The sequence below is a fragment of the Coturnix japonica genome, chromosome 12 (assembly GCF_001577835.2).
Source record: "Coturnix japonica isolate 7356 chromosome 12, Coturnix japonica 2.1, whole genome shotgun sequence".
NCBI lineage: Eukaryota > Metazoa > Chordata > Aves > Galliformes > Phasianidae > Coturnix > Coturnix japonica.
This window is the reverse complement of record NC_029527.1, coordinates 15,665,245-15,675,235: the sequence shown is the minus strand read 5'-3', so window position 1 is coordinate 15,675,235 and position 9,991 is coordinate 15,665,245.

Sequence of the window (9,991 nt, the reverse complement as noted above, 5' to 3'; positions counted from 1 at the left end):
AGTGAATTATTTATAAAACAGTTCAGCCTTGAAATAATTTTCCTGTGGGAATTTCCAGTGTTTTCAGCAGACTGCACTTTCGTCCAGCCTCAAAACTAGAGGACAAAGACGAGGCAGCTGCTCAGTGCCCAGGAGCTGTGTGCTCTGTGGGGCCTTGCTTTCAGTTGGTGCTGCCTGAGGTTCTGCCGCCTCAACACTATGAAAATGATCTTCAGAGAATGTTCTGTTCTACTGTCATAGAACTGTAGGATCGTTCATGTTGGAAAAGACCTCAGTGTTTATGGTCACTACAGACTAAGAACAGATCTATGTGACAAAGGAATTGGGTCAGAAGGGCTGTCTTGGTTTTTGGTTTGAGTTAATCAAACTGATGCAAAGAACTTAAGTCTTCATGAGCACTGGCAAAGACCTGAGATAGTTGACAGTTTGGTTTTGGAGATACCAAACTGCCAGATAACATTACCATATGGCACAAGAGACATTTAAGAGCTTATTGTCACTCATTATTTCACTTTTACTACTGTCAGAATTAAAAAGAAATGTGGTTTATCTATGGTGTTATCATTCTTTTCCTAAAACAGACATTGCAATCTCTCAATTTTAGACCGGGGATGTAAGGCAGTAGCTGCTTTCTGGAATCCTCATCTCAAAACAGGAGTGCTGCTTCAGCATTGCTCAATCCAAAACGCATTCAGCTGTGACTGCAGACTGCTCTGCATCATGTGAGCATACTTTATTATTGAAATATTCTTGAAAAGAAATGCAATTTGGAAATGGCAGTCAATACTCTTTCAAGTAACTGAAGTTGTATGTGTGTAAAGTATGTACAGTTTTAAGGACTTCACTCAATTGCTTCCTTCCTCAGGTTGTTGACAGAACTCTTCCTCATGCTCATCTAACAAAGAGAGTGTTTTGGATCCTGGATTCTGGGTCTGTGAGGTCTGAATTTCCAAGATAGACATCTAGACTTCTTCCTTCCAGTTATTTATATTGATAAGATGAACAGTTGATGTTGATATGCCTTCATTTCATAACTCCCTTTTGTGTATGTTATTATATTTCTTAGCTGCAGAATAATGAAATGATAAGGATATGCAAGGCAGGGTAAGGAAAGCTAACAGATATGGTAAAATGATAGCACCAGGGGGTGAGGTTTTCTCCCAAGATATAAGGTAAGATGGAAAGATGTGAAATATTAAAGAGGTTGTGAACTCATGGGAACAATATGGGGGCTGGGAGAACTGGGGGGATGCTGATAGAGAGTGTGGAGGGGCCTTCTGGAAAGGAAGATCAGTGTGTTCCTGTCCTGCAGGAGCTGGGCTTTGTGTTTCCTCCTTATTCTGGATTCCAGCAAACTCCCCAAAGCAGTATTTCTAGCAGGCATAGAGTGCTGCAGCATTGAGTGCTTGAGATGAGTGTGGCTTGATTTCTGCCCATCATGGTGATAACTCTTGGGGATATCATTGCAGGGACCATTTGATGACTTTCTTGGAGGTGTAAGCTTAATTTATCTCATACGGGGCTTTTCTGAACTATTATTCTTTGTGCAGCTTCTATAAATTACTGATGACATTTTCTTCAGCACAAGAATGCCAATGAGCTAATTATTCAAAACAGTGTAATTAAGTTTAGCATTGTGGGCTGCAGGAAGCACCACCGCTCAGTTGGGTCAGCTGGTGTGAGTGATTTATTGACTTATTTACTATTACTCATGATTTATCAAGAGTTTGGATGTGAAGCTTTGTGGGAATCTGGCACAGAATTGAAACTGCACATTGTAATATCAGGATTTGATCATGTATGGGAGGTTTCATAGAGATTTTGCTAGAAGTATGGCCAGGGTTTATCTTCCAAGTATTTAATAGAAATCTTTGCAGCACGAATAGCTCCATTTTACTTTCTCTTTCCCTTACTGTAGGCTATGAAGATGCCTTGAGCTGCTGTTCTTTCCAGGATAAATTACCACTTCATATGGGGCCTGGAATGGAGGTAATCCCATTCTATACCAAAGCAATAATGCTGCAGGCCCTAAAATGCAAAATGTAGTAGGACTCCAGAATCATACTCCTGGTGATGGGTTTGCATGGGCAGGAGCTGACTGCTGGCTCTGCAGGAGAACCTGTGTGCTCATTGGAAGTGTGTTGGCTTTGCAGTGGTTTGCAGCATGTTTTGGGTGCTCTTTGTTAGAGAGAATCTGTTCCTTCAGGCAAAGGGATCCAAAAACATTGGCAGAGGTGTTTGAAAGTTGCCTCAGAGGGCTCACTGCTGCCTGTCCTGCTGTCTGCATTGGTTTCCCCCTCTGATCCCATGGAGCTTGCAGGGCTCTCCCAGTGCATTCAGACAGTGCCTCCCACAGAGGGGTCTCTTCAGAATGTGCCCATAGCGCTCACCACTGCTCTTCGTGTTCCAGCCAGTCACTCTCTTTTTAATCTGGCTGAGTCCATGTTAGTTCTTTAATCTGCCTTTCTCGTTCCTTCTCTGTTTTTTCTCCTGTCTCCCCTCACTTTCATTGCACTTTTTCCTGTCTCATCTCCCCTGTCTCTTTGCTGTGTGCTGCTGGTGAGGGAAACAAGAAGCAAAGGAATCGCTCCAGGAGATCTGTGATCGTCAGAGCATCTTCTGGTGGAGTTTTTCAGCCTGTTATGAAAGAAATGTATTTGTGGCTGTGCAGCTTCGGCCTTGAAGTTTATAGCTACGTGTTTGTGAAGAGAGCGGCTTTGGGAGCAGCTGCTGTTTTTAAGTTGTGCTTAAAACCAGAACATAATTATGGGAGAGGATGCCGTGAGTGCACAGATCAGTGTGAGTGTGCAAAATAGGCCTGAGGTGGCAGGGACCCGCCTGGTGAAATGACCCAGACTGTTTTCTGGATGCTTTTCAATTCAGATATCATGCCAGGATCCCTCCTTCTGGAGGAATAACTGATGTCTTCCTGTAAGAAACTGATCCTGTGGGCAGGAGGTGGTACATGATCTTGTGGGGCAGTATGTATGAATTGTTTGGTTTGGTTGGGCTCTGCTTTGCTTCATGGTAGATGCCCACCTTTTTCTTCTCAATAATGTAGAAATAGTACCAGGAATGCTGCTTTTTTTTTTTTTTCCTGTTGTGGATGGAGGGCAGCAATATAAAATACATTGTTTGCATGTACTGTTATGTCAAGGTCTCATTGAAAAATGAAGAAGAGAGTTTGTATTTAAATAGAAAATTCTTCAGTTTGGGCTTAGAATGCTGTTGTGTTCTTTGGTCATCATTCAGATGGATTTTGTATGCAAGATAAGCATTTTTTAGTGAGAATATTAGCAAAACTGGTGAAAGTACTGAGACAACCTTGGGTGGGAGTGACTGTTAGTGGCAAAGTGAACTGGGGACGTGTGAAATTGTTCCTATTGGAACTCCATGCAGGAGAAGTCAGCCAAGCCCCATTGGGTCTGGAGCACAGGAGCCGTACACCAACATGTCTCTGCAAAGCTTTGCTACTCCACTGTAAAGCTGTGTGATATTTGTTCTCTCCTAAAGCTAACAAAGACTCATTAAATGGAAAACAACTTCTAGGGGCATCAAGGAGGTGTACCAGGCATCCAAGCACTGCGCAATTACTCAGGTTGAGGCTAAGTTTTCCAAATGATTCTAATCTGTGCTAGTCGGTTCTATTCCCAATTACTGCCCCAAAATTCTATTTATAGGCTGGTTGCTCCCAATTAAGGGATGAAACGTCAGGGAATGTAAGGAGTGAAGGAAACAATGGCAAGATGCACTGATAATTAATGCCTGAAGGGAAAGCAATTCACTTTGTTTGGTATTCTGCTTCAGTCAGCTGTGTTTCGACAAATGCAACATGCTCTTGCGGTCAGTACACCATACACAAAGCAGAGGCAGATGACAGAAAACCCCACAGCCCAAGCCATGGCCATCCATGCCTCCAACAGCACGTTGCTCCCACCCAGCAGCAGCTCCCGCTCCTGCAGGGCTGTTGGAGTGAGGGGTCCCTCCAGCACTGAGTGGTTGCAGCAGCTGCACGCTCATCTTTGTGTCTGCACAACCAGCAGCATTCCCTCCCTCTTTTCCACTTCTCTCTGCTATGAGATATGTTGTCTTGAAATGATGTCTTGCTTTTAAAACTGGAATAGCTTAGAAAGCACAGACTTGCAGCTTCACCAGGAGTGGGATTGGAGCGCTGGCACCCTATAGATGGGGTAGGCAGTGCTGGGGGCTCTGGGTGCTGGTGACCCCTTCCCATCCAGCAGCACTGTGTCCTTGGCCTCGTGCAGAAAGGCAGGTTTGTGTCCTCTGTTGTGAAATAAATGTTATGTCTGTGCATTAAATTGCAGTTATACCGAGGGACACCTGGAACTGCGCTGCTTAGCATTGGCTGTTTGTGTCCTATATTATGCCTTCTTTCTTTACAGGAGAAATGAAAGCTTTTATCTCAACTTCTGTAGAGTAGTAATAATAACCTGCTGTAAGCCTGGCTGTCCCGGATGTCACTACTGGCTCAGGAAAACAAGATAAAGCATCAATCCACCCCCTGAGCTCTACGCGGTGAGTGTTGGTCTGATTTCCACTCTGCCATCCATCCTTATACTGGCTCTACAAGCTCTTCTCCACAGAACTGCTGAGCATCAAGAAATGGCAGAGAGCTCGTGTGGTTCTATTCATGCTGCAACCAGTTTGCAAACAATGTTCTGCAGGTTTGTGTGGTACCATGCCAGAAAAAAAACAGTAATCCAGGTTATTTTTTCTAATGTCACAATGCAATCATTTATAATGTAAAAAGAAAGCAAAACAATCAAGACCATTCATCTGTATGCTGCATTACCTAGGCTAAACCATGATCTACCAGTGGGATAAGATTTTTTTTTATTCATTATGAAGCATATATTATCCCTTAGGAAGTAATTCCTGCAGTGTGTGCTGCTCACCTGTGAGCTTTGTAGGGCAGCATGGCTGTCCCTCAGCTGCACTAAGGACAGAGCCTGTTCTGCTGCCCCAGCAAACAGCCCCGTGGTGCTGCTGGGCTCCGGTGGTTCTGTGGCCTTAGAAGAGTTTGCTGCCTCTCTTCTCTGAGGAAGAGGCATTCAGTGATCTGGCAGCAGGAGGTCTGGGTGGACCTGCTGCAATACATCTGCTAATGGCATTTGCTTTTCTTTGTCTGGAGACCTGTAGGCAAATGCCTTTGCAGGCAGAATGCTTGGCTGGCACTAAACTTGCCTCTGGAGAACAGTTTTTGTCTTCTGTCTCTAAAATGACATTTTCTTCTGAATGGCAACGGCTGATCTGTGCATGATTGTGGCTGGAATAGCAGACAGCTTTGCCAAACAAAGTCAGTCTCCTTCACCAAAGGTGCCCTTGGATTACTTCTATTGCTTGGTACTGCAGCGCCTGTGCCTGTCTGCAAGGTGGGTTCTCCTCCCCACATTCATAACTGCAAGAAACCCACCAAGCTGCAGAGCTGTTGTATCTCATGGGATACAATCCCAACACACCACTCTGTGCTGCTTTATGCCTCCACCAGCTCTGACCACAGCTGACATGGGATGGGCATCCCCAAACCAGCCAGAACGTGCAGCTCTTGTGATTCCTTTGTGTGAGCATCTTTGTACAGCAACCTCTTATTTATATTCAAGGTTTTCATTGTTTTTTAATACATTTATAGGGATGAAGATGTTTGTAATTGATGATGCAGTTAAATGTTTTATAAATGGTACAATGAAGCTTTATAACCCCCTTCAGCTCGGGGGTTTACCAATCATTTGTCTCCAGGAGATGTTAATTGCTAATTGCCACTGTGATTTTCAGCTGAGCAGAATCCTGTCTATAATGTGTCTCCGTTCTCATATAAGCTCATTTTCCCCCCCTCTCTTTTTCTCTGTAATTATAATGGATTTTTTTTTTCTTCATAAAAAGTCATTTTGTACCTAAGGCGCTGAAGCTTAATGATATTTATGTATTCCAGCTGCTTTCTGGAAATGCCAGCTCAATAGACAGTGCTTAGTTCTTTCCATGATTTCTGTATGTTACTTTGAAGAAAATCTGATGAAAGTGTTGCATGGAAAGTTTGCATTGAGAGAGCAATATTTTGGAGAGAAGTGCAAGTCCAAGCACTATGGTTGTACTGAGAGCACTGCTGCTCCCTCGCACAACAGGGAGATGTATATATGATTTATAGCTATATTGTGTGAAGGAACACTATTTCAATGCAGAATTGCAATTAAAGCAGAAGGGATCTCATCAGTCATCTGTCTGTGCTTCCATGGCATGCACAACTTGCAAGTCAAACACTGAGATCTTCATTGAAGCAAAATTACTCTTTGTCAGAGCGCAAATTGTATATGAACAAGGAGTTAATTGCACTGTTGCCTATTCTAATGAGGTGCTGCACAAGAGTGGAAGCTGTCACTGTCAGATTTCCTATTTCAGTGGAGTTTGTTTAATTTGTAGCACTTGCTGTTGGCATTCTGCACATGCAGGCTTGCCATCCATTCCACCATGGGTTTGTCACAGCACATTTGTATTAATAAAAGTCTGAGCACTGGAAAACTTAGGAAAGTTCAAATTACAAATGAGATTTAGTGGATGTCAAGAGAAAACATGGTTGGAGCTGCTTAGCCAAGGACTCTGGTGTTTTTCTATGCAAGTCTAATTCAGATTTTATGTCTTTCTGAGAATTCTAAAAGCCTTGCTTAGCTACACTTACTTATCCCGATGCAAGAAACAGCAGCTGAAATGCATGTGCTCTGCTGTGCAGGACGGCAGGCAGGGAGCATTGAGCCCTCCAGCCTTCATTTCCATCACCACGTGGTAATCTGTTCTTCGATTTGCTGTTAATGTCTGGAATAAATGATGCTCATTCCTCCCTGATGTTGTTACTCTTTGTACTGAACTGTAGTTAACATGACCACTCGTGAATACCTATGGCCTAAATGCATTCCCCTTCCTCATCCTTTCTTTCTAATCACGTTCTCTGCTTCTTTGCTTGTTTTGATTTCTTTAAGAGAAATATGTTTGGGTTGGCTTGTGTGGTTTTTTTAGCTTAGGGGATCAAAACTGCGGAGGACTCCAGGTTCATATGCAGGAATAGCTCTGAGCTGCTGAAGTGTAACATCCTCCTAAGAACTGACCGTCAGTTTCTTTCTGTCCCAGCCAGCTGCAGTCCATAGCAAATGGCTGTTTTAGGAGCCTTGGTGGGATGAGAAGCTTGGGTGCTCATAGAGGGGTCACAGAAAGGTGTGTGCAACAGGAGCAGGTAAAGAAAGTATGGCTTCAAGGTGTTGGAAGATATTCTGTGTGTTTAGATAACAAGACCTGGAATATAATTAACTCTTTGATACCATCTGTTCAGTGGCTTCTGTCAAAGAATGCTCAGTTTCTATGCAGACTTCATATATATTGATTAAAACAAGTTACTAAATGCTAATTTTGTTTTGTATATGATTTGTTAAATAGCTTATAGGTTATCTACTGTAGGTAAGATTTTTACTTTTGAATGAAATGCCCTTTGTCAGATGACCATTTATTTGACATACGCTATTAGGCTTCTGTTTGCTTACTGCTAAGTCTAAGTGCAGAGCTGGGCAAAAGATTTTAGAAGATGCTCTGTTTACAATGTGTCAGAAGAGAAAAAGCTTCTTTGCCTTTATTGACACAAGGTTACGTTCTTTATGCCGGGATAACTGCAGTATTTGTCTTACTGAGCAGCTGTAATAGAGACAAGGCTGTGCGGCAGCAGAGGCAGGAAGGACAGGGCTGTGCCTTCAGCATGACTTGTTCAGAGCTCAGCTTACATGGGAGCAGAACTGTGTGCTGTCTTCTGCAGGGAACAGCGGTCAATGCGTGTGAGCTGTCCTGTTGTCTAAGCATATTTTTATCTGACAAAGGAAACTGGGCAATGAGCAGAATTAGAGAATGATACAACTTTTGTCTGAGACTTTATTTAGAATGATTTTATAGAATTTCTTTGCTCACTTGGAGTATGATTTTATTTTTGAATCGTAGTTACATTAAGGAGAAGAACTGTTGGCATGAGTGAGGCACAGGGGGTATTTTCATGTAGGTTTTTGTTGTAATTCGTAACAAAACATGAACCTACTGCTGGTTCATCCAAGGAAGAAGAATAAATATAGTGTTAAGATTTTGAAAGTGTGAGAAAGAAACGAGAGGGAACAGGAAAGGACTGGGAAGAAACAATGTGCACTTGTCGGTGGTTCGTAGTATCTTTTTGCATTAAACTTTGTAGTTTTGTTTCTCCCTAATGTCTGTGTGTTAAGACAGTCTCCTGTATAAATTCCCGGTGACGTTCTCGTCACTTTCTTGAAGCGAGCTGTTGCCTGCAGAAGCAACTGGTGTGGTTTATACTGACTTCAGGAGGAGTGGGCGTTGGAATTAGATGATCTTTCAGGTCCCTTCCAACCCAAGCCATGCTAAGACTCCAGGATAGGAATCTGAGACCTCCTGTAACCTGAGTTCACGTGATTAGATGGAGGAGGGTGAATCACTGGAGAACACACACTAACTACAAGCTCTTTTGAGATGGGATTTCTGGATTGTTCCAAAAGAAATTTAGTGTCTAAATCTCTTTAAAATACAACTGGAGCTCTCCCAGTCTTTTCCTAGAGACTTAGCTTAGGAAAAGGTCATTGTGGTCAATAACCTTGAATGTTCCCAGGCTCTCTCAAGCATCAGTCTTGATACAAAAGAACTTGAAGGCACAGAAGCCACTCCGTCATCACTGGTCCCATGTGATGTTGTGACAGCAAAACTTCATGCTATGGGAGGATGGGGAGCAGTACAGTAACTGCTAACAGCATCATTTTCCACAAAACCAATTTTAGTTTGCCATTTAGAGACTTGTAAACAGCCTTAAATAGCTCTTGCAATTGAAGATGATCATTGGCAGTGCTATTTAGCAATGCATTTAAACATCTGCACCTTCATTTCAGCATTCCCCAAGATATGCTCAGGTCAGTGTTGGAAAGTTGCTGTGTTGGCCATTGTGCAGCTGTGCACACAGCAGAGGGACACCCCTGGGGCTCAGCGCTGTGCAAGAGGAGGTGCACTGCTGGTGCCAGGGGCTCCTCCTGGAGTAATGTGGTGCATGGGCTGCAGCCTGTGCTCGGCTCAGCTTCCCACAACAGCTGGCAGAAGTTTGTGGAGCTGATGACACATGAAAGGTTACTGAGATGAATATTGTCAGGCCTAAATTTATTCATACCCTTTCCTACAAAGCCTTTTATTATTACTATTGAGACCTCTTCAAGTATAAAGGGATAATTTAATACCTGAAACCAGAAATACCAATTATGAGCATGAGTTGGTGTTGCAGAACAATGAGTTGACCTGCACTGTTAGGTTCCACACAGTCCTTAAACATGCTGTGTGGTCTTTGTGGCTTTCCATGTCCGAGAACCCTCTTTGGCTCTGGATGTGGTTGACACTTCAATGATTGCTCTTCTTTTAGTGCCCTGATCTTTCCTTACATATTACTTCTTGCTTAGGATGAAGTCCAGCAGAACAGGCTGCAGTGGGCAAAGCTGCTGTTCAATCCAATCTGCTCTGAGTTGTTCCTCCAGGTGTGTGTGGTTGTGAGCAGAAGTCTGGCACTGAGGCTGCCAAAAATGCAGACCTTGTTTAGATTCCTGAAAAATCAGTAATACCACACTGAGGATGGTAGGATTTAAATCCCATTCTCACCATTCCCCTGACCAAAATGAGGATTATAGTTTCAAATGATCTTTGTGAAAATCCACGTTACAGAACTCCACAGGAAACGTCCCAGAGCTGTCCAGGATTTCAGACGAGTTAACACTTCCTGAAGCTCTCCATTAGGATCTGCTTTACCTCTTTACGGAGCTGAGGCATCACCGAAGTTAATGAGATGTAAGCTTGTAACTCATTCACTTCCTTAGGAAAATTCTACTTAATGATCAGTTTGTCTTTTCCAGTGCGTTTATTTCTTGTATTTCAAAACCTGTTATGATTCAGCATTCCTTTGGTCTAT